General features: G+C 40.4%; 1 protein-coding gene across 10 annotated transcripts in view; it reads left to right on the forward strand.

Annotated features, from left to right (window-relative positions):
• Nucleotides 1–24,198, forward strand: part of BRSK2 (BR serine/threonine kinase 2) — a 2,790,504-nt gene that overhangs the window by 357,229 nt on the left and 2,409,077 nt on the right. The gene's annotated exons all lie outside the window — the stretch shown is intronic.

The following is a 24,198-nucleotide window of genomic DNA, read 5'->3' on the forward strand; positions in this document are numbered from 1 at the left end:
ATGTATGTATGTATATCTGTAAATATGTGTGTGTTATGTATATCTGTAGATATAATGTGTGTGTGTGTGTGTGTGTGTGTGTGTGTGTGTGTGTATATATATATATATATATATATATATATATATATATATGTATGTATATCTGTAAATATGTGTGTGTTATGTATATCTGTAGATATAATGTGTGTGTGTGTGTGTGTGTGTGTGTATATATATATATATATATATATATATATATATATATATATATATATATATATGTATGTATGTATATCTGTAAATATGTGTGTGTGTGCACGCAAGTGTAAAAAAAGATAGTTTTTTGGGGGGTTTTTCATGGTGTTTATTTTTTTTTTTGAAGTTTGATTTTTTCGGAAACTCATTCTTATGATCTTGACCATATGAATTTCGGTTTCTGAAAACTTGATGATCTGACAATGACCTATCTATCTATCTCTGTGTATATATTAAATATAAAATAAATACACTGTTTAACAGAATACTAACACTCAACATGGTTTCCACCTTCTTTCAGCCTTACAACAACACTGTATTGGGACACTGACTTAAGTGTTTTTCTTGCAATTTTTCTTTTGATCTTGTAAATCAAATTTGCTGCTATCAAAATTAGAAAGTGTAAAAGCTGAATAAATGACAAGTAACCAATATAAAAGGTACCTCAATATCGTTTAGATAAGTGAAGTTTTGCAATTCCTATTTTAAAATTTTGTTATTACTCTCTCAGCCTCTTTATTCAGATGACATGGTATTTTCTGTTATTTACCTGATTACTGAAAATTGATAACCGTCCAAAAACTCCAACAGTACTTTATTCAAATTCTCCCTGCTTTCGTTCCATGTAATGCCAGTTAAAACAAAACTGTGCATTTCAGCATATCCTATTACTTAAACAGTCAAATTGTATTAACTGATTAGTGGAAGAAAAAAAAAATCCTTTTATGAAAATTGCAAATGTCCTGGCATACATAGCATCTGCTTTGACCAAAATCAGGCCTTTGGTTATCATAGTAAACGAGTGGCCAGTATTGTCAACCAATTTAAATATACTTGTAAATTTGCTTGCCATCTTATTTCAGATGTTTAAAAAGACATTAAAACTTCACCCAGGAGTTAGAATATCATCTGCTACTAATAGCCCTTGGGCACTATCAGTACCACTAAAAAGCTTTAAAAAGCACAATACAGATCTGCAGATTTATCAATCTATCTGAATGACACATAAAGCACCATTGTTGCTTGCTTGAAATACTTACACCCTTCCCATTATTGAATAAGCCACATACCTACTTGCAGCTACATTGTGTAACTTTATCAGTAATTCCTTCTACCTTCACCTTGCAACTAAATGAAGTGCAACAGAAACCTCCTGCAGTGATATACCAGGCACTCTGGATGTCATAAGTCCTCCATTTACCATGGATGGAATGTCACAACAGTCAGTATTAATACTCTGCTTTCGCTGTGGACCTTTACACAGTCGCTACTCAGTTACATGTAGACCTCCTCTAAATGTAATTTGTTTCCTACAGATCCCTTGTAACCCTCCATTTCATGTCAGCTCAGATTCTTAACCATTTTATTTCAAATTCTACACTACTCAGTCAGGCAACTCCTCTATTCATTCTGCCTTGCAATAATATTAGTAATTTCTTGTCTTTGCATTCTTATTTCGCTAATATTTAGTTAAATAACACCAACTACTTTATGAGCTAACTGCTAATTCCTGATATACTACCTCTCATAAGTTATATTTACTCTCTGGATCAGCACAGCCAGTCTGTAATTCAGATAGTTTCATCTGTTCATAGGTATCTACTAGGTTAATGATCACTGGAGCTTTTATAATCTTAGCCATGCAACCCAAATGTATCCCACTAGCATTTTTGATGTGGAAGTTGTTTTAAGATGTGTACATTAGGGCATTATTTAACTGTTGCCTCTGTCCATCAGAGACCTAGATATCAGATCAGATCATGGCTGAATTAGAAGGGCTCTGCTTCACGTGGATGGAAAGCTTATTCCATAGAATGGGAATTCTCTGAGATACATACCTGTCCCTGTAACATGTCCTATTTAAATATCAAACAAAGTTTAAATCCTTGGATTTAGTAGTTCTGATGCTGTTTCTTTTGCAGATATGCAAAAGGTCTATCTGGGTGGGATCTAAGGATGCCTTGTATGCCTGGCATAAATTCCATCTCCGCAGTCTGCAGAAAACAGAATATAGAGATAGAGCTTTGAGATTATCTGCACAGGGCATTATATTTATGCCCTATAATATTTTGAGGGGAATTTCCAGTTGTTGCATGTACCTGGTCAGCTACATACTGAAGGCAGTGTTATAGTCAATGTTGGGTGTGATGATTGCTGAGTATAATGGCACAATAACTTCTCTGGACCTAGATGCCATATGCTCGTACTTATAAACTGAGGGATGTAGAATGATTTTCTTACTACCTAGACACATGATTGTTGAAAGCCAGGTTACTATCTATACGAGTCCCTAAATCCCTGAAGACTGTGTCTTCATCTAGGGATGTTTTATTGATGAAGTAGTTTCTCGGGTTGTCTGGCTTATCAAAAGGTACTGTTACATGTACTATTATATATGTCTTGGCATTGGCACTAGTTATTTGTATGCGTTAGACCTTCCTGTTACATCTTAGTGTCTTGTGGAGTTTCTCTGATTTCCGCCAGCTTGCAGTCATCTCAAAATCTGGTAAGCCAGAGGCCCTTGACATTGGCCTTGATTTCTGAGAAATAGATGCCAAAGAAGAATGGACTCAGCACAGATCCCTGGCGGACTCCACTGGTGACCAACCTATTTGTGGAGGCAATCTCTCCAGTCCTAACCTCCTTGGTCCTATCAGTGAGTCAGCTGGCTATCCAGTGGTTACATAGGGGTTTATGTTTAATTTCATGACTTTGTTTACAATGCCTAAGTTGGGTTTTGTATTGAATGCGTTAGTTAGGTCAAGGGAGGCAGTATGCACTGATTTTCCATCATACAGTGCCTTAGTGATTTTTTTTAAAGAAGTCCTCCAGGTTCAGTAGTCATGACCTGCCTTTCACGAAAACCAAACTGCATTGGATCCAGTGCCTGAAAGTTTCATATGTCATTATTAATCATTTCCATAACAATTCTTTCCATGGCATTACAATGACTAACTGGTTTGTAGTTTCTGGGATCTATTGATGGCCTGCCCTAGTACAGAGGGATGACTGCTTTTGTCCTCTATCCACATGGCATAAAGCCTATTGGAGGCTTTGATTGAATAGTAACTCCAGCGGCCCTGATAGGTCAGATTTCAGACTATATAGGAGGTATCCTGGGATAAAATCGGAGTTCATCAAAGCTGTAGTCTTGGCCTCAAAGAGTGCATTTAAGACCCCTTCCCTACTGGTAGTTGGAGGGGTTATGTTAAATGGCATTTCCTGGAGGTGGCTGCTGGGAGTGAGGGGGTAAAGATGGCCAAGAATTTGTCAGCCCGAAGACTTATCGCCTGGTTCCATGAACATAGCTGCATTTACCAGTAGTTTGGCACAATGCTTTGTGCTGCCTTTGAGGTTTCAGACAGGGTTTACTGGGGTGAAAGAAGTGATTTTTTTTTTATTTCAAAGAGACTGCTTTGGCATCTGACCATACCAGGGAGGACACAACTCTGGGGGGGGGGCAGAGTTTTCCCATGTTTTGGGTACCAGGTCCAATATGTTTGTACCTTTGGTAGGTGTATGTACTATCTGTTCCTTGGTGTTTGTGTTTGAAATTTGTGGTCATGTAGAACTCTCAGTTTATAAAGGGATAATTACAGACCCCCCCCCCATAGGTATGCTATTTGGTTGAATGGTAAATGTCATCATTTGGACCAAGTATGAGCTATGGGTTTCAGGGGACATAAAGACTGACCTGTAGCTTGCTAGGGTATGTTATGTGTAGATGTGGAAGAACTCCAGCCTGTCTTCCTGTTCACCCAGCCTAGTGGTATTATGCTTGTTATTGATGTATGAAGACACCTCCACCTTTAGTGCCTGACTGTGCAGATGCCGGTCTAAATGTGTAGATGGCACTGAAACCCTGCACTGCTGGGATACACTCTGTAGCTTTAAAATCATGTCTCAGAAACTGCCCAGATTTCTGTATTCAACAGGGTAAGGAGATACTGGAGGGAGTGCAGCTTCTTGTTTAGGATCCTGGCATTTACCAGTAACACCTTTAGATTTCCTTGGGTAGATTTTGCTGTGTTGGAAGTTTTGTGAATTTAGCATTGCCCAAAAAAGGATTTGTGGAGGACAGTGTTTTAGGCAATATTTGAAAGAAGGGATAGGTGTAAATCATTAACAAATCATTGTCCTCCTTGCTGACAAATATTGTATCCCCCATCATGACAACAGGAACTAAGGCAAGTATTAAAGTTGGTCATCTTCAGTTCATATTATAGCATCATCCTTGTTGAAGGTAGGAGAATGCTGCTCAATGCTAGGCACATAACAGCATTTGAGAAGTATGTCTCAAGTAATTTACACCTACAAGGGCTATGGCTAGATCATACCTGTTCCTGTGGTGGAATGACTTGAGTGTGTCAGTGAAAACATCAAATGTGATTTTTTTACAGAGGAGTAAGCCCGCTTCCCCATTTGAACCACACATCTGGCAAAAAAACACTCCCTATAGTAATGTCTTTTGGCTTTTCCCAGTTAGGGGTCACCACAGCAGAATCCGGTCTGCTAATGATTGGCAGTGGATTTTTACAGTGCCAAGTTGCCAGCCCGATGCCCAACCTTCAAGAAAGGCACACGCATTCACGCTCGCACCTACTGTACCTTTTCAAATTTAAAGATACTAACTACCTGGTTGCGTAAACACAGAGAAGGCAGTAATCACAGAGTTCAAAACTCCACCAGATGTGTGATTTTCCTTTGGAAAACTAATCCCGGAGGGGAGTTTCACTCGACTGATTGGAACTTGACTTAATAGACTCTTTCTAAGTATGCACTCAAGTTGCATGGAAGTTTTCATTTTCCTAATCCCGTACTCTTTCTGCTAAGCATTTCTGTACTCCATCTTTAGCTTACATCTGATTGGTTGTAAATTCTAAACTGGTTTAGAGACCTCATGAAGAATATGTATGGTGCACATATTATAAACTGCATTAATTAAGGCCATTTATTGCATCTCTGCAAATATGTAAATACCTCTTTGCTGTAACATTATTAAATGCAAGCTTGACATCTGAACCAGTGTAACCAGATCAGGTTAACAAGACTATACTGTCCACTTACAAATGTATCATAAAGTCATAGACATAGGGCAAGTTAACAGTGCAAGTATAGAAGCCATTATTAAATTCCCTGAATATGCCTTCATAAGCATAGGAATGGCTGGAGAATCCCTGGAGCAGAGTGAATATATCATATGTTGGTCCAGTCATTAGAAAAAATGGTTCTGGTTTTCATAGTTCATCACCCAATCTGAATGGACATGTAAGCCATGGATTCAGCTTCTTCACCTGCAACCACTGGAAAACTGTAAAATAATTGTAGTACATAATTGTAGTACATGTCATATACTTAAAATTGTGCTGTTGGAGTAGGGATATTTCAAAAGTTTGGAAGTTGCAGACATTACAGAGAAGTTTAATTTACCATATATCCATGGCTCTGCCTTTTTAATTTCCCCAAACCTTTTGGGTTTCTAATACCATGATGGGAATGGACCCCATTCCTAAGTCTAAATACAATTAAAGTTCATGAAATTAGTATTGTTTCGCTCTTTGATGTCAGACAAAAGTGGTCTGTGTAGCGACCGTAACGTCCCCAGTAATGACTCCTATCCATATCTAAATATGATTGTAGACTTTTTTTTTTTTTTTTTTATACAAGATCAATTGCTGCTACTACTATTCTAACTATCTGGGTATCCTTCATTTACATTGCTGTCATTTCTGCTTGCAAATCCTGATATTTTAAAACTGTGTTTCTCTGTATGCAAGACACTGTAGTCACTGGGTGTGGTGATTTCAGTGATCAGTTCTATTTTTGTCTTCTTTTCTTGGACCACTATATCCAGTTTTCTAGCATCTGTCCTTTGAACTGTTTGGTAATGGATGATCCCATGTGATGTAGACCATCATTTTCTATGATGTATTGTGGTTCCTGTTTCAAGTGTTTTTCATCCACTTCAATACCATAATGTTTGCACAATCCCCAGTGCAACAGTCTTGCCGCTTTATTATGTCTTTCAGTATACAGTATGTTGCAACCAGCAACGAGGTGTGCAACTGTTTCCAATGCAGTTTTACAAAACCTACAGTTGTCTGTTTCTCCCACATGTTCATTGGACTTTGTAAACCAGTGTGTAAGTAGCCCACTGTCTTGGGCAGCCAATATTAACCTTTCATCTCTTGGTTTGAACTCACTTCTCCTTAACCATTCCTGCATTCGCTCCTGATAAACATGAGGTTCTTCCAGAAGTTTTCTATATTCGCAACTATATTTATGCATTTTCCACATTTGTTGCCTTTTCATCTGGTCCTTCATCTTATATTCTTTCTTTTGTTTTTTGACACATTCAGTTGCCACCTGGTTTTTATCTGCTTCTGGTTTGATTTCCAATATGCTGCTAGGTTAAACAGAGAAGTCATCTTAGATTTATTCTCCTCATGTTTCAAAACTTTTTGGGTCTTGTGAGGTCAGCAGATGTGTGTGGAGTCCCACGATTGCAGATCTATAAATGTAATCAATTTCAAGGAGACCCATCCCTCACTCGGAATGGGGAATATGCAATCTTGGTATGCACTAATTTTTATAGATCATTTGGTGATCATGAAGCATCCTTCTTGTTTTAATATCTAATCTATCCAACACATTTTGGAGCCAGTCAATCACTCCAAAACTGTAAGTTAGGACAGGAAAAACAAATTGGTTTATAGCTTGGATTTTGTTTCTAGATATCAATGCTGTTTTCAGAATTAGTCTTTTAAAGTATTCTTTACTAAGCTTTATTCACATTTGTTCATGTTTTTTGCTGATCTTTCCTCAATTCCCAAGTATTTATACACTCCCTCTTTCTCGTTCATTTATATCACCTTCTTGTCCCAAACTGATGATGTCCTTCTATTCTCATGTTGCAGTATTCATAACAATAGGGAGTTGCTGCCTGCAGCACCACCTTCTGGCCAATATACCAAAGTCTTTGTAGCAGGAAGGTACATGTGATGTCCCCTACTCGGGCCATAAACCGACGTTGGGTGTAAAAGTGATGTCTGCACATACACTCATCTGAATTTTTCTGCCGCAGTGAACATTGGACTTCCATTCACTAGTTCCACTAGCAGATCGTGTTTCTTCAGACCGAATATGTTTTCGTTCCAAACCAGACCATTTCTTCGACCGATACAGTAAGTGCACTGTTGGATTTTTTCCTTCTTTTGATTATAGTCTAGACTTGCATGTCGGCTAGAAAGGGGGAGTGTATTTGTGGGAGATAAATTCCTCACAAGGATATGCACGAGAAGTGTGCATTTTGCTTAGGCGAGGCCCACGACCATACGTCCTGCCCTATTTGTAAATCATTTGTCCCCAAAACTCTCCAAAGCCACTTAGCATCACTGAAGTTATATTTAGAGAATCAAAGGCTATGTCGCTTAGTGCTCAGTATGGAAGGAGGAGTAGGCCCATCCGAAGGGCTAATAATAAGAAGGCCAAAAAAATCAGGCCGGAATCCCAAGCTGTGCCTCAGGTGTCCGAGCAGGTTCTAGAGGTGCTTGAAAGCCCAGAATCCACTCAGACAATGGTTATCAAAGCAGGCCTGTGAACCTTAATGGAAGCTGGGATGTCGGAAATTGCATGTACATCTGCTGAGGCAATTCAGCAATCGGAGTCTGATGGCAGAGGAGAACCACGACTCACACAGTCTGAATCCCCTGCTCCTCCAGTTCCTACTAAGCAGACGTCCACTGCTATGCTTTCACCACCAACAGCCCCCTTAGAAACAAAACAAAAAACTAAGCACCCTGAACCTCAACAGGTGCCTAGTTGGGAAGTGTTCTCTCAAAGTCTGTTTAAGGCCTTTCAGGCTATATAGACACAACAGCTTCCCCCCTGCTCTCTCAACTCAACCACGCTTACATGTATCTGAGGAAGACTACTACTCCTCTGAGGAATCCTTTTCTTATGCAACCCAAATAGACTCCCCTAAGGATTTCATTACCCAAGAGGAGAAGGACTCTATTTCTCCTGAATCCACAGGAGAAGAATTTACCTTTGGGGACATATCTCCTTCATGAGGGAACATTTTAAGTGTCAGGCTTCAGAGGTCTCGGACTCCAAGAAAAGGTATTTTGACCTTTTGCAAATGGCACAACCATCCCCTTCTGCCATACCACCCTTACAACCTGCCTTTCAAGATGCCTTTTTGGCTAATTCTCAGTCTCCAAACTCACAACCCCCAGCAGCTAAATGACCAGACCGATTCTATAAGGTTCCCCGGTTCACCCAGTTTCTATTTAGAAACCCACCAGCAGATCCAGCTATTGTAGTGGTTTCTGCAGACAAAACTTCAAGGCAATTGCCTTCCACTGCCCTTTACCCAACAGATAAACACAGCAAATTTATGGACAGACTGGGGAAAAGGTGTATACCTCCTCTACTCTGGCCATTAGGGCCTTGAACTACCGAACACACATGGCTAAGTTATATTTTAGATATCATTTTCAAAGCCTCTACCCTTCTGTCAGAGGTACAGGATTCCCCTATAAAAGCACAAATGAATTCCCTTCTCTCCGCAGCATCCCACATGACCAGGCACTCCATTAAGTGCAGTTACGATGCTGTCGAAGCCTCATCTAAATCAGCAGCTTCAGGATCAGTTCTAAGATGATATTCCTGGGTAAGACTTCAATCTCTCCTCATGGATGTTCAGAAAAAATTACTGGGTGCACCCTTGGACAATAAGGTCCTTTTTGGTCCGGCTTCTGCTGAGCTTCTTAAATCCCTTCAGGAAAAGGGAAAAGAATTACAGAACTTCAAACATCTTTTGGTATCCCCTATTCATAGATACCACAGGAATTACCCACAGAAGCCCTCCTTTGATAGAAAGCAGTCTTTTCATTCAGCCCCTCAATGAAAGGGACGTAGAAAGCCCAGGAAAAGTTCTACTCCCAGATTGCCCACCATCTCCTGCACTACATCCTTTCAGAGCCTGTCTGACCAATCCAGACCACCTCCACTGTGACTCACCCCCCTTGCATCCAGAAACACCCTTATCCCTTCACCTCACCCTATCCTACCCTCCTGGCAGAGAATGACAGCAGAACAATGGGTACTCTCCATCATCCAGAGAGGATATTTCATGACCTGGTGGATGGCACCACCTTTCCAAGGTATCCCTCAGCCACCAAGAAACCAAATCCACCTATTCCCACCCATCATTTGCCAACTCCTAACTCAGGGCACCATAGAACAGGTGCCCACCATGCAAAGAAACACAGGCTTTTACTCCAGGATGTTTCTTTTACCAAGAAAATATGGTCCTTGGAGACAAATCCTAGACTTATCCTTCTTAAACCTCTTCCTTCCATGTTCCCAGCTTCAAAATGATCACCTTACATCTTCTGTTACCACTAATTCCCTCTCAGGCATTCATGGAAGCCCTAGACCTGAAGGATGCCTATCTCCACATCCCTATCCATCCAAATTACAGGACATTCCTCAGATTTGCAATAGGCTCCTGTCATTTTCAATTCTCTGCATTGCCCTTTGGTCTCTCCACTGCTCCTTGAGTGTTTACAAAGTGCCTAGCCCCCTTCATTGCTCACTGTAGGACACAGGGTATGCTGATATACCCATACCTAGACGACCTGCTCATCCTTCATCAAGACTACCAAGTTCTACTACTTCACCTACAACAGGTATCTCCCATCCTAACTCAATTGAGGTTCACCCTAAATCTAGGAAAATGACACCTGACCCCCTCACGGGATTTGGTTTTCTTTGGATGCAGAATCAGAACAGACTGCATGAAAGCCTTCAACCCAGACCAAAAGATCCAGGACCTCTGCATATACTTCAGTCAGATCCTTACTCAATCCTCCTTGACAGCTTGGGAGTTCCTGAGAATGCTAGGCCACATGGCATCCCTAATACCCATGTTACCTCTGGCAAGACTCCACATGCACAAAATCCAGTGGGTCTTAAAAAACCTACAGAGCCAACACTCCCAACCCATGGACTCGCCTCTTCCACTGCTCCTGTGTATAAAAAAGGAAATCCAGTGGTGAGTCTCAGCACTGCAACTCGACCTAGGAACCCACCTTCAAGTTCCAGCCCCACAACAACAGGTCTCCACACACTCTTCAAACCTTGGGTGGGGTGCAGTGCTATTAACAAACCAACAACAATTCACAGTTCAAAGCAAATGGTCCACTCAGAGGCAGAAGTACCACATCAACATCAAGGGTATTGCTATTAGCCCTTTTAACATTCAAACCCACTATCCTGCTAGGAACCCTGAAAGTAATCACATACAATATGACTGACCTGTGGTACATCAACAAGCAAGGGGGGACCAGGTCCTACCCACTATGCAGCTTGGCCATCCAGATATGTAACTTAGCCATTTCCCTCCAGGTCCACCTGATAGCAACCTATATCCCCTCAACAGAGAATGTTATGGCAGACACACTCAGCAGAACTTTGGCTCCCTGTCATGAATGGATGCTTCAGAGAAAGGTTTTCCTGGACCTGATACACAGTGGGGTATTCCACAAGCAGACCTCTTTGCCTACCCCACAGCAGCAGATGCCCAGCTTCTGCACAAGGGATCCACAAGCATGGAAAGTGGATGCATTCTCATTTTCATGGGAGGGAATGTACATTTATGCCTTCCCTCCTTTCACACTAAATCAGAATATCCTCCTGAAAATTCAGAAGGACAAACCCAAAATTGTACTGGTGACCCTTTTTGGTCAAGACAGCATTAGTTCCCCCCTCTTACACTTATTAGCCAAGGGCAATCACCACAGGTTACCCCACCGATTAGACCTACTCGCACAGGACAAGGGATCCCTACTGCACCCACAGGTGAAGAACTTGAAATTCACCTTATAGGTGATAGGATTCTAATCCCTTATAGACACCTATGTTTAGAGTACGTACTCAGAGTTCTGCAGGAGGCCAGAAAACCTAGTACTAGGAGACACTATGTAGCAAAGTGGCAGAGATTCTTCAAGTGGTGTCGAAGGAATAACCAGGACCCTCTTACTATTCCAATACCAAGGGTCCTTTCCTATTTGTGTGAGCTACTTCACTCAGGACTAACCTGTTCTTCAGTCTGCCTGTCTGCCCAATTCACCCCCTCTGATATCCAGACTAGAAGTCAAGCTTTATCTGAAAGGGGTTCTCCACATCAGACCCCCCAGGAAACCCATTCCCCCTCCTTGGGACCTAGATTTCATATTAGAAAAACTAACCTTACCTCCTTTTGAACCAGCTCACTCAGTTTCCCTGAAGCTTTGTACCCTGAAAACAGTTCTGCTAGTAGCCCTTACCTCCACCAGGAGGGTCTCTGAGATGCAAGCCCTCATGGCCACCTCTCCTTACCTTGTTTTCCACAAGGACAGAGTGGCTCTCAGGATTAACCATTCCTTCATGCCCAAGGTAGTTAATGAACTTTCATTAAATCAAACCATTAACTTACCTGTTTTCTACCTTCCCCCACAAAACACTTCAGAAAGGACTCTGCATTCCCTGGATGTACACAGACAACTCGGATATTACTTGGACTAAATTAAGTTTATTAGGAAATCTGACCAATTATTAATTTCCTTCCATCTCAGAGCCCTAGGGAAGGCTGTCTCAAAACAGACCATTTTCTCATGGATCACCAAATCCATTTCCTTGCCCTACTCCCATCATGGGAAATCATTGCACAAGGTCATGTTAAACCTCCCTCTACCAGGGCAGCTGCCTCCTCTACTGCCTTTTTCAAAGGCATGGACTCCACCTCCATTCTAGAAGCAGCCACTTGGACCTCGGTACACACTTTCACCAAGCACTACAAGCTGGATATGGCATCTTGAGCAAGAGTAGGCTTTGCCAGGACAATCCTCTAGGGCCTAGTTGACCACGGAAACCTTTCCTCCACCCAGGTTCAATCTTAAAGCTCTGGTACTCTCCCTACTGTTATGAATACTGCAATGAGAGAATAGAAGGACATAGAATAGTTGTGTAAGAACGTACCATAACCTTAGATGTCCTTCTCTTCCATGTTGCAGTATTCAGTCCCACCCACCTATCCCATGTTTCTTACTGACCTCAGCTCCATGAACTAACTGTGGGCACATAGTTATCTTCCCCAGTCTCGACTCTCTTCTACACAGCCAACCTACTCCCTGGGCCTGGCCTACATGCAAGTCTAAAGGTCTCCTACTAGGACCCTCCTTGATAAACCACAGGAGCACTACTATATGTGGCAAAACAATTCTGTTGAGGGTATGTGCAGACATCACTTTTATACCCAATGTCGGTTTATGGCCTGGGTAGGGGACGTCACATGTACCCGCCTGCTATAAAGACTTTGGTATACTGGCTGGACGGTGGCACTGCAGGCAGCAACTCCCTACTCTTATGAATATTGCAACATGGAAGAGAGGGACATCTAAGGTTATGGTAAGTTCTTACACAACTATTCTTTTTCCTGGTGCTGTAGTTTTCCTGCTTTAAAGATTTCTTTTGCACATTTATCAAAACTGAATGACATTCTAATATCATCTGAAAATGTTTTGACAACCTGCTGCAACTGTGCTTTCAATTCCACATCTGATGACCTATACAGTTTTAAATCTTTGCCAAAGAGAAGATGAGAAGTCTTTACACTTTGTTGTTTTCTAGCAACCAAGTTATAGCCATGGCCTAAGCTGTTAGACAGCTCAATGGGTTAAGGGAAGGCAGAACAGCAACAGTGACAGAGAGTCACCCTGGAATATCCCCCTTTGAATTTTTATCCCTGAGATAATAATTTGTCCTTTATCATGGCTTAATTGCAAAGTGGTCTGCCACTGTTTCATGGTCACTGTAGGGAAGTCGATCAGTAAAGGGTGTATCTTATACATTTTTAAGCACTCTTTTATCCATGAATGTGGGATACTATCAAATGCTTTTTTGTAGTCGATCCATGCCATACTGAGATTCTTCCCCTTTTTACATTTCTCCACTTTGACTTTATTCAACAACAAATGATCCTTTGTCCATATGACTTTCTTTTATTGCCCTTTTGTTCTACTGCCATAATTGAGTTTTCTTCTAAGTGACTATAAACTCTGTCTGCATCAATTCCCATCTATAGTTTATACGTTGTCGGAAGGCAAGTTATTGGTCTATATTTTTGAGGTAGCTTGCAGGTTCACGTTTAAGTAGGAGCATTGTTTCACCTGTTGTTAGCCAGGTTGGTGGCTGTTTGGGGTGCTCATATAAATAACTCTTACTCATGGTTAAATCTTCGTGCAAAAATGTTAATGCTTTAACCAAAAGTTAGGTACCGCATCTGGGCCTGGGTTTTCCGATTAGAGGCTTTCCTTAACTTTGTTTCAATCTCTCTGGCTGTTAACTTCATCCCATTTCATATCCTGTACCTTTAAACTTCTTATTCTTTCTTTTACTTCTTTTATCCATTTAGCATCTTTGTTGTGTTCCACAGGATCTTCCTAGATACTTCTCCAAAATGCATCTGTTTCTTCTTTTTTTTTGTGGTCTTTCAATTCCTTTTACCTTGTTTCTCAGTTCTCTATAAAACTCTTTTGGGTGATAAACAAATTGCTTATTTTGTACTTTTCCTTTATATTTATCTGTGTATCTTCTAGGTTTTTCCGCCTATAAAATTTTTAGTGAATTTGTGATAGCGCTTGATAGATCCTGGTCTCTTCTAATATTGCAGATTGCTTTTATCACATCTATCTTTCTTAGTATTTTTGTTGATCTATTCCCTCTTCTACAGTCTTCTAACAGTGACACGTCTTGTCTTAATTGCTTTATATTTTTCTCTATTTGATACTTCCATGATGGTATTTGATTTTTTTCCCCTTCCTTTCCCACACTACCCCATCTTCCTGTGGCACCTTCTCTTCAGTTTTATCCTGTGCCATCCGTTGCTCTGTCATATGGGAACTCACTGGTCTATCACTCCTCAACATTGACTGCATCAGAGTTTCCTGTTCCTTCCCTTGCTGTCTAGCTTCAAGTGAATGTTTATACCGGTTTCCTGTGGAAGGCTCCAAAATATCTTGATATGGCACCTTGACCAATTGCTTCCTGTTCCACTGGTTTCCCCTTAATTTGGATATCCATTGCTCTATCCTATTTCTGCATTTGATTTTCTACACTGAAGCCTTCACTTTGCAGGTACTCCATAACCTCAGTTTCTATTTCTTTAACTTCTCCATTACTGATCTCCTTTTCTACTTTTCCTCTTTGTCGTCTTATTTTTTGTATTGTAAAGTTTTCCATATCCGGATTCATTTGCCTGCATTTCTCTTCAAATATCTTTGGTGCTGCTCTTTTTGTATTTGTTACTTTTGCTTTCTCCTTTGCATAAATATTATACCACATTAAATCTATTTTTCTTCCCATGTCCATATTTCTTCTTCAGATGTCTCCTGATCGTCCTGCTTCTCCTTTACTTTGAGGACTCGCTCCATCATGCTGTAAAGTAATCTGTGTTAGACCTTCTACATTAAATCCTTCACTTTGCAGGCACTCCATAACTTCAACTTCTATTTTTTAACTTCTACTTTGCTACTTTTCTTTTCTTTGTTCCATTTTTGTGATATTATTTTTCTTATTGTGAAATGTTCCATATCTGGATGCCTTTGCCTGCATTTTTCTTCGAATATCTTTGCATCTGCCTTCTTTATATCGATTAATTTGGCTTTCTCCTTTGCATAAATATTGCACCATATCAAATCTCTCTTTCTTTCCCATGTCCAAATATCTTTTTTATACTTTTCAAAAATATCTAGATTTTGTTGTTTATATTTTTGCACTTCCTCAGATGCTTCTTTTTCCAAACAGATCAAAGTTTCTAGATCTACATACTGTTTTTCAAAAATCTGTTGAGTTAATGAATGCAAATTTTTATTTGAAGCTTCTGGCAGTTTTTCCCATGGAAGTATGTTTCTTTCCTCTAATTTATCTCTTAATCTCTTTATATATCCTGTGTCTGGAAATTCCTGGCTTTTTGTATAGTAGTAACAATACATATTTCTTTCTTGTCCTCAATAGTCCACTCTATCATCTTTATGGCTCTTCTTTGGCCTGTTAGTTTTTGTGATTTTTGTGGACTGCTACTTGCTTCTACAACAGAGGGGGCCATCCACCCCTTGGGCCTGGTCTAGCCTCATTGTAGGAATATTTCCATATTTTGAGGATTCTACACAGTCATTTTTTTCCAGTCTTGGCACCAGTGTGCCTACCAGGATTGGACACTTTTTTAATCCTGGGTCTTGTGCACCCAACTAATTGCAGACATTACAGAGAAGTTTAATTTGCCATATATCCATGGCTATGCTTCATCTAATGTCCTGGTAGAGACAGCTGTGTAGCCTTTGATGGAAAAGTTGAAAAAAAAAAGGAAGGGTGGGAAAAAAACTGCTACGGTTCTATAGTAGGTAATGAGATTTGTTTCTGAGAAAATTTCTTGTGTCTCAAAGGGTGACATCAGCATTTGATTTGTATATACCAGACTTGAAGTCAAAAATCCAGTGAGTGTACTTTGCTCAGAAGCAGAGTATTGATAAAGGTAGCATACTGGCAAAAGTTGCACCTTATGATGAATGTCTGTATATGGACTTATATTTAGGGACCTAAATGTATTCCCGGAGTAGCTGAGATTTGTTTGGGTTCCCTGACCTGTGCAATGTTTATGGGTAATTGTTTTCATTTGAGGAAGCACTGTAGCACTGATAAGAGCTGGAGTTATAACAATTGTAGTAGTCTGTGAATTTGAAGAAGAGATGGATTTATTCAACAGTTAGGAGGTTCACATATGTTTGCTACTAGAAATACCTGACTTACCTGAAGAATTTGCATTTCAGGAACATATACCTGCACTCGTTGTAATGGAAGTCAGATGTTCTCTAAATCCTTTGGACTTACCTGTTACAAGGTCCTTTAGGTGTTCTTCAGCTTAAAGACAGAAGCTGGTGGGAGCTTTTTGATTTTAAAGTACATTTATGTGCTGTGATTGACCTGAAAGTCTAGTATTCTACTCGGACACAAAAAGTATCTTATTGCATATTAATGCTGTACCAGTGAACGTAGTATTAAGTTTGTTTCCAAATGTTCTGCATATGCAGTTTAGCAAGGAGTTTCAACTAAGGAAAAGCAACAGTGTGTGCTGTCTTCATTTGCTATGTTACTAGATGGTGTAAGGTTTACTGATTAAAAGCAGACATGAGCTACAACTGTAAGGTAGAGGTAAGAAAAAAGTCACATATTTGGGGACCCAGAAGTAGGATTTATGGAGGATACTGAGCAAGGTCTCCCTGCAGTAAGCTGCCAGAGAAGTCACTGAAAAAACATTTTGTGTGTCTGTAGATATATAGGTTCATAGGTAAGTACTAGGATATCGGCCTTTGAAGGCCATTTTGAACCTAGCCAGTTTCTCTTTTAGAGTTGGACTTAACCTATCCATTTGGTGTTAGAATGGTCTTACCTATCCGAAGGTTTATAATTATATTTTACCCCTAGAGAAAATAACTGGGATCATACCAAATATAATCTGAGGGGACCACACACAGGAATAAAGTATTTAGTAGCTCCCTCTATCCATTAGTAGTACAATGGGCAGTCCTCCAGTACATTTTCTGTTTCTCATCCATAAATACAAGTTGCATTTGAATATTGACAGTGATGACCTTTGTTTTATGCAGATGGGGGAGTCTGTTCCAGAGTAGCAGTATTCTATGTGTGATTTACCTGCACCTCTGAACTGTTCTATTGCTTTTGCAAAAGAAATGTCCTTCCACATTACTGTTGCAGTATTCTTTACATAAGGGATCTCCTGAAAAGGATAGCCCAATGTACAGCCAGTATACCAATACCTTTGGAATTTATAGAAGTCTTGCGTCACACTTAAGCTCCCCTCGCAAGGGGTAGGGCATAAAGATGATGTACAGACATACATACCTCAGAAATTCTTTGCTGAGAGTCCAAATGCCACACTGAATGTTAATCTAAATGCTCCTTGTGTGCTAGTTACCTACCTGTGTTTCAGATACGTGCCCTATTGAGGTTTCTTCTTATCTCACTCTGTCTTTTTATTTTGGTGTGTGTGTGTGTGTGTGTGTGTGTGTGTGTGTGTGTGTGTGTGTGTGTGTGTGTGTGTGTATATATATATATATATATATATATATATATATATATATATATCATACAGAAAGGGAAAATGTCAGTGTGGGAAGTATTTTCCCCATAAAGACCATCACGTGCAATGTCTGTTCTGTTTAGGTACTTCTCATGACCATAAGCAGTGTTCCATCTGCCAAGCATCTGTCCCTAAGACTGTGTAGTCATCTCTCCTCCTTACTCTGATTTACCTAGAGAACTAAGGATTAAAATTGTCGGCATAAGGTACTGTGGCAGAGTCCTCCTGTCCTGAAGGTCAGCTGCCTGGTGAGAAAAAGGCCAGATAACTCAAGTCTGATACAGCTGCTGTCCTGGCTTCCCCGGGCATCTCTCTCAAGCATGGTGAAAGTCCAGAGGATCATCTGATTGCTGTTTCAAATTCCCCTCCCTTGACACTGTCAGAGGTTGGCATGGATCTGACTTCTTGTATGTCCTCAGAGGATTTATAGATGTCTGCTCCAGATATTGAGGGAGAACATCAGCTAATTATGTCTGAGGGGAATACCACAGATTCTAGTTCAGGAGGAGAATCCTACTATGTTGCTAGAATGTCAGCAAGGGTCCAAACCTCCTAGGATTTTCCAGGCAGATGTCACTCAAAAGAAAAAAATAAACAAACAGAAGCATTTCCCCTGCTGTTAAAGATCTCCAGCATGAATGGCTGGATTTTGCTCAGAGGTTGTTTACTGCCTTAATGGCCTTGTAACCACCTTGGGGAGTCTCTGGAACTGCTCCTCCCCAGTCATCTTCTCCTCTAAAGAGGGCCAGACAGCAGGAGTCCTCTGAAGAGGATTTGGATTCTGTGGAAGAGTTAGTGGCATATTCTTCTCAAATCCCTTCTCCTTTGGATTATGGTTCTGAGGAAGAGGATCCTGTTACTACGGATTCTCCCTTAGATGGACTCTCTTTTGATGACACTATTTGCCACATGATGGAATATTTTTAATGGGACTATTCTCAGGTTTCTGATATTCAAAGAAGGTATTATTAACTCTGCAATTTCTCCAGTCTTAACTGCCGTCTTAGATACCTTTTCAGCAGCCTCTGTTGCCCCTGATTCTCAGCCTCCAGCTCGCAAGAAGCCTGACAGATTTTACAAGGTGCCTGATTGTAAATATTTGTACAAATGTTCTTGTGCTGATTCTTCCTTAGTGTCTGTAGTTTCCCTGTAAACTTTGCCCTCTACTAAATTGCTTTCTTCAGATAAAGATACTAGAGACATGGAACATAGGTCTGTTGATTCAGAGGTATGTATTAGGCTAACGACCACAAGAGCCTTTTTAAGCCTAGCCATGCATCCCAAACCTCTGACCATTTCTGGTACCCTTGGTAAGTGAAATAGTGGCTTGGGAGGTGAAACATTTAGTAGAATTCAGACTCAAGAATCCAATGTTAAAAGACAAAAAAAAACATTTATTGCAATAAACATTGTTTTTTTGTCTTTTGGCATTGGATTCTTGAGTCTGAATTCTACTACTGCTTCTTCACTCCATTTATTGTGGTAAAGACTGTTCTTGTGAGGTGAAACATTTACAAGCAAGTTCCTGGGAGATAAACCATTTACAGGCTGCCTGTGTCCGTTACAGACATTGGTGCCAAACCAGTGATGAATTTCCTGTTCCCCATCCAATTCTCCAAGTAGCATGGCTTCACATGGATGGGGTCTCTGGCATACAGGGTTCCTGTTATATAATCGAAGACGCAATCCTTCAAGTGCATCTTGATCGAACTTGAAAGCACGAAAAAGCAAAATGACATATAAGCGATTTCTTTCACTGGGAAAGAAATCGCTTGGCCGCCTCTGTTACTTTGCCTTTTTTGTCACTGTAGTGCAATCTTGGAGTTGGTATATTTAAGTAGGGGTGTGTGGGGTGTGAAGCCCCCGACTTTATGTAATGTTTTGAAGTTTTAATTTTTTTGTTTGTTTTTTTTTTTTTTTTTTTGTGGAATAGCGATTTTTTTCCCCTGGGAAAACAAATCACTGTTCCGAGTGTTTGGGATTCTAAGCTTTCACTTACATGGGGTCAATAGATCCGAGTTTGCTTTTTTAAGCATTTGCTGATTTAATATAGACTCTGCATACATACCTGTCTATTTATATCACAGGCAAAGTTTAAGTCTTTAGAATGGGTAATTCTGGGGCTGTTTGTTTTGCAGATATGCAGGAGGTCCATCAGTGAGGGGTCTGACAATTCCTTGTATGCCAGTCATAGATCTTTCCTTAACAGCCTGTAGGAGACAGTACAGGAATAGGGCCTTGAGGTGGTCTGCATAGGATATGTTACTTACACCCTGTCTTATTTTAGTGAGGAACCTCTGTGCTCATTCCAATTGTTGGATATGCCTGGTTAGGTACATACCAAAGGGGCAATGATAGTTACCAGGGATGTATGACTTCCTGAAGGATACTATTTTAGTCTATGGCTGTGCCACTAGTTGTTTATATCGGTCAGCCCTTCCTAGAGAGCATTTTTTTGGTTCCCTCAAGGGCCAAGGTGTGTGTCCTCCTCATCATAGCTGAGATCACATCAACATCAAGGAGATGAGGACTCTGTTAGCTCATCAAGCTTTTCATCACTTTTTCTTCCAGGACACCTCAACGTTTTCACAGACAATACCACAGTGAATCAGTACATAAACAAGCAAGGTGGGGCACAGTCCTACCTTCTTTTGCAGACTTGCTCTTCAAGTCTGGGATCCAGCTGTCTAGTATCAAGTGACGCTCCAGGCTGTCTACATTCTTTCAGAGAAGAATATAGTGGCAGACTCTCATAGCAGGTCCAGCACACAGGCTCATGAATGGATGCTTCTCAGAGATGTTTTCTGGATATTGTCCATTGGTGGGGTATTCCACAGGTAGATATTTTTTCCTCCTGTGATGCCTGTGCCCTGGCCCAGCAATCAATTAGCCTCAATCCTCACCACTAACACCAGAGGGGGTGTCTCACATATGAGGAAAGGATAACAAATGCACACAGTAATGTGCAATTTCCTTTAAGAGCACACAGAGATCACAGTCAGTCTGGGGCTGGTTGCTCCCTTACTCTCCAGGTCCCCAATAAGACTCCCCACTGGCACAGCTATAGGGTTCAGATCTCAGCCTAACTGGGCAAGCTAAAACCTCCAGCACCCTCTCTGTCCAACCAGTGCTTCGTGTCCCTGCCCAAGTAGCTGACACACACACACTTTTAGATAAGTTTATACAACTACACAGACACTCTTGGGAAGGCTAGCACAGGTTCTCCAGCTGTGCTCCCTTTTCCAGACTATACGGTAGTACCCTGCCACCACCCAGCTAATAATTATCAGCTAGTCAAAAGCCCTTAAAAGGGTGTCCAATTATTAATGTGCAATATTATTATCCAATCGGTAAGTGTGACTAAACAGTCAAAGCTTATTTGGAGTGACTTTAACAGTAAACTCTATAAATATGCAATGTACTCTAGAGCTTAAATTATCTCTACACAAACCAGCCACAGTTAAAAGGTTTTAAAATATTTAATAATAAATAATTAAAAGCACAAGACAATACTTTCTCCTACACAGAGCTAGTCAAGAGTTCAGAGATCACACAGAAATACTTGTAATAAATCAGTAGTACAGTTCTAACATCACAGAAAAACACTTGGTCTAATCTTTCTAGTTTCTAGCTATTTCTAAAAGAAAACACAAGTCTAAGATAACTTGCGTATGACAACAGGCAGTACTGTGAGTTGGATGATTAAGACAAAAATGCTTAATGCCTTCTGATGCTCTCTGTTTAAATAGAAATTGCAGTTCTGATAAACATTACATCATTGTTTCACTTTCCTGGTGTTCCCAGGCTGACAGATACTACATTATTTTGTTATCTTGCAGCTGCAGGAAACTACATCAATAAAAGGCATTCCACATGTAAACTCTAGTAATTATTCCTTAAGTTAAAACAATAGGCAGGATGCCTTCATCTAGCCCGGCCAGAGCTGAATTGTAAACATCAAAAACAGTTATGAAATAATTTGAACCTCAAAGGACAGATAAGAAATGTTTGTCTTAGCTTTCTTTACAGCAGAGGGCAATGCTGTTACATTGTTTTAAGTTCACATTTCACAGCATATTCTTTCATTTAAGAAAACAAGTCTGTAGTTCAACATTCATATTTTCAAATTATAGAATTATCTATAAAATTATATCTGGCTAGGCTGGCAGCCTTCACAACCCCCATCTGATCAGACAACTTCCTCTTTTCTGTTAAGAGTCCCAAGCCCCCTGGCTTTGAAGGTGGATGTCTTATGTTTTCCTTGGAAGTGGATGTTTCTCTACACTTTCTGTCCCCTTCCACAGACATTGAGGGTCATGCACAACATCAAGAAAGACTTCCCAAAATCTTGCTGGTGACTGCCTTTTCACCCAGATGGCATTGGTTCCCCCTTCTTCTTCTCTTAGCCAGGGGCAATCATCATAACTTTCACTTAGTGGGCCTTCTCAAAAAAGTCAAGGGATCTCTTATCCATTCTCACTTGTCCACTTTTCAACTGACAATGTGGGTGATAGGGTTTTGATTTCTTTTATGGACCTCTTTTCTGAGGATGTGCTCAGTGTTCTGCAGGAGACCAGGAATCCCACTACCAGGAAGTCATATTTGTCCAAATGGAAAATTTATGTCTGGTGCCTCTCTCATAACCAGGATCCCTTTTCAGTGAAGGATCCCTCTGGTTCTCTCTTGTGTGAATTGCTTCATGCTGGGTTAGCATATTTTTCATTTAAGGCTCACCATTCAGCTATTTCTGCTTGTCTGCCTTTGACTCCTCTCCTCCTCTGGCCTGTAGGTTTGAGATCAAACAACTTCTAAAGGTGTCCTTCATATCAGACCTTCCAGAAAGCGTATTCCTCCTTCCTGGGAATTCAAATTTGTTCTTGAAAAATTGATCCAGGCTTCTTTTGAGCCTGCAGCCTCAGCTTCTTTGCAACATTGTATTTGGAAGACTGTTGTTCTTTTGGCCTTTACTTTAAATAAGAGAGTATCTGAACTCCAGGCTCACTAGGCTGCTCATTCTTTCTTGTTTTTTTCACAGGGACAGGGTGTCTCTTTGTACTAATCCTTTTATGCCCAAGATGGTCAATGAAGTGAGTTAATCAGGCTATTAATTTTACCCTCCTTTATTCCTTCTCCACAATCTGTTAGTGAGAAGATCCTTCACACCTCTTATTTCCATAGGCAGCTCAGATATTATTTTGATAAGACTAAGGCCATTCACAAATCTGAACAACTTTTTGTTTCTTTTCATCACAGGTCTTTAAGTTAGGCAGTTTCTAAACAAATCATTTCTTCCTGGATCTATAAGGCCATTTCTTTTAGTTACTTCTTTCATAGTAATATCATTCTGTCTCTGTAAAGGCTCAATCTACCAGAACTGTTGCTTCCTCTGGTGCCTTTTTCAAAGAACTGGACACCAATTCCATCCTTGAGGTTGCTACTTGGACTTCTGTCCATACCTTTCCTAAACCTTACACGTTGGATGTTTTTTTCCTGGGCAAGAGCTGACTTTGGCAGAGTTATCCTGCAAGTGCCTTCCTTCTCCCACATGTCCTCTTGAACTTTTGTACTCTCCCTTATGTAAAAAAATACTGCAACAGTGATATGGAAGGACATAGTACAGTTGTGTAAAATCTTACCATGACAGTAGATGTCCTTCTGTTCACTGTTGTAGCACTCACTCCCCCTCCCTCTTCTACTTTTCCCAATTCTTATTGCCTTTCTGGCCAGGAATTCTTTTATTTTTCTTCTGGGTACACATGCTCCTCCATGTCTGCAGGGCTATTCTGTTACTCTTGGTGCTTTCTAGGTCTGAAGCATGTACATCCATATGTCACCTTTATGCCCTACCCCTTGCATGGGTAGCATGTGTGACGTATGATATCCATAAATTCCAAAGACTTTGGTATACTGGCCTGGTGTTGGGCTATCCCTAGAAGGAGATCCCTTGGGTAAAGAATATTGCCACAGTGAAGAGAAGGACATATACTGTTATGGTAAGATTTTACACAAATGCACTATTTAGATCCATAGACCAAGTATTTTTGATGTCATTTGACTTGCTGATATGCTGTTAGTCCATCACTATTTGGACACCTTGTATGCTAGACAAAGGTAATCTCTTAGCAATCTGTAGGATACCGAGTAAAGTGACAGGGCCTTATATCTTTTTAGTAAGTTATCTCTGTGAGTGTTCAGTTGTTGCATGTGTCTGGACATACACATGCCAAATTGGACATTATATTCAATGATTAAACTATGAAGGCTGAGCAAAATAGTGAAATATAAGTGTAAGTGTGTGTGTGTGTGTGTGCATGTGTGTGTGTGTGTGTGTGTGTAATGGATGGGGATACATATATATATATATATATATATATATATATATATATATATATAAAATACACATACAAAGTGTGCAACATTTGTCTTCTTGGATTTGTAATTTATTTTTTTACTAGCTACATCAGTTCCCTGTGAAACTCCCCAAACCTTCTCAAGGTATTCATTAGTAGATGTTCTTCATGTTTCACTGTTGCCGTCATCACATTTGGGTTATCCTTGCCAGGGTAGCCCTCGGCCGGCCCGAATAACAGAGGCTTAGTATTTCTGCGTCAGTTGCTGTCGCTTGAGGACTCACATCAGGTCATTAGTAGTATAAAGTAAGGCAGCTGACACTATTACATCGGTCTTTCTTACTGTGGACTCCGAAAGGGTCTCTGTAGTGGTCTGCATATCAACAGAAGCAGGCATCAGGGGCTGCAGAA

This window comes from Protopterus annectens, chromosome 17.part0 (genome assembly GCF_019279795.1).
Source record: "Protopterus annectens isolate FY-2018-M chromosome 17.part0, PAN1.0, whole genome shotgun sequence".
Taxonomy (NCBI): domain Eukaryota; kingdom Metazoa; phylum Chordata; order Ceratodontiformes; family Protopteridae; genus Protopterus; species Protopterus annectens.